Raw genomic sequence first — 2,246 nt, 5'->3', positions numbered from 1 at the left:
ATGTCTTCAGCTATGGCGTCTTGGCACTAGAGATAATCAGTGGCAAGAGAAACAATTATTATCACGTCGGAAGTCCCTCCCTAAATTTCATTGGATATGTAAGCAAAAACCTAAATTTGATTGAACTTCACCCCAAGTGGCAATTACTCTAAAGATAAAAACTCTTAAAATTTATTGTAGGTATGGGACCTATGGATGGATGGCAAAGCCATGGATGTAGTCTATCCATCATTGGGTAAGGAATATCCTACTCATGAAGTTCTTAGATGCATTCAAATTGGGCTCTTATCTGTGCAAGAACAAGCCACAAATCGGCCAACCATGCTTGAAACTGTCTTCATGCTTGTTCCATCTCCTAACAAGCCAGCATTTATCAATAGAACCATAAATTCTGGTATGGATTCCTCACGTTCTAAAGGACCAACTGCTTCCATAAATAAGTTGACCATCACCATGCCTGAAAGTCGTTAAACTTGAGTACAACTATTTGATCTCTAGATTTCTAAAAGTTGGTTTGTAAAACTATGAATGTTGAATAACATGATGCTTCTGAGTTCTATCATCCAAGTAAACCTCATTTCATTCGTTGGTTTAATGACCGACATTGGCAGTCGATAACGAGTCAATTATTCAGTTTCCTTAAAAGCACAGAATTTCTTTTCGGACACCATGAGACAATAAAAATGATTCACACTCATTAGTACCATCCCATGTACTTAAATTGTTTTATCACTTGTACAACTGAGGATACAAATGCATCGTCATGAAAGGATATGGGTATTTTTTTAGTAAGAAAAATGAAGGATATGGAAATTGGGTGGTGATGTAGATTGGGAGAGAACTACAACCCTAATGACCCCATAATTTTAAAAATCTCTTCAATAATTATAAGTTGTTATCAAATAAATCCTCTAAAATTTTATTTTTACCCCTTAAAAAGTTTTTGTGTTAGTTTTGCCCACCATATTGATATTCGAGTTTCACCCCTAAATGTAAACCGGATTCCCCACAGCTTTAGAGACGGCATGGCCTTCCAATAAGAATGGCGTGACCTCCCAATCGGTGTTATTTATCAGTTTTATCAATAAGAAACATTCTTGAAAGAATTTTTCTCTTATTCTTCATAATTCTTAAAAAAGTTTCGGATTTACAGAAAAGTAAGTTATTTGCAAGTTTTTGTTCCCACCACACCATATTTCAGCAAATGGGATTTTTTTTTTTTTAAGCCTGCTGTTGTACTCCTTTCTCTAAATAAAGCTGAAGAAATTCGTGGGCCTAACTCATCTCATAAAATTGGTTCAATAAGAGAAGGTTGCCCACCCCTTATAAACATGCCCAAGGTCTTCTTGTCTACAAGCAATGTGGAAATATTCCTCAACACCCTCCCTCACGAGCAGGTCAGTATTTTCTGGGTCCTTGTCACGGGGTAAGTAGTGTGAGTCTCTTTCATCTTGTGGTAGGCTCTAATACCATGAAGAAATTCTTGGGCTTAACTCATCTTATAAAACCGGTTCAATAAGAGATGGTTACACACTCCTTATAAACATGCTTAAGGTCTTATCTACAAGCAATGTAGGATAATTCCTCAACAGAAGCCACCTCACCTACCAACCATTTCTTATCAATCTAACACCTCACCATCACCATCTAATTAATGTTTCCACCAACTCTATAGACTTTAACAAGTCCCCATTCTTGGCCCTCTACCTCCATATCCATGCTGAACAAACATTAAAATCTCACAAACCAGCAACACTTCAAAAACTACAAAAAGAGGCGAGGAAAGACTAGAAGACAAGGGCAAGCCAAGAAGAGAAAGAACATGGGAAGAAAAAACAGAAGGAGAAGGAAGAAGAAGAAGAGTAGGGCTAGGTCCTAAAAAATTAGAAAACTGCCTTCTAATTATTTTTTTTTTCAAAATTTTTGGTCGGGATTCAAAACTGCCTATGTAGATCCGCCACTACTTAGGTGGTCGGGATATTTTCGTAATTTAGAGTTTAATATGATTTATTTCGTAATTTAGAGTTTAATATGATTTATATATATAAAATTGTGATTTTCTGTACGTGCCAACACCGTAAAATGTTTTCTAGGAAATCATTTTTCAGGAAAATATTTACGTCAAAACAACCGGAGCCTAAATAGGTTATGCAAGTTGGGTCGGATCAACTCAACACAACATGTTTATTATATAAGTAGTACGAGTTCATGTCAAAGTTGATGAAATTGGTCCATTTAAGTAAATG

The sequence above is a fragment of the Corylus avellana genome, chromosome ca2 (genome assembly GCF_901000735.1).
Source record: "Corylus avellana chromosome ca2, CavTom2PMs-1.0".
Lineage (NCBI taxonomy): Eukaryota > Viridiplantae > Streptophyta > Magnoliopsida > Fagales > Betulaceae > Corylus > Corylus avellana.
Note: the sequence above shows the minus strand (reverse complement) of the source record.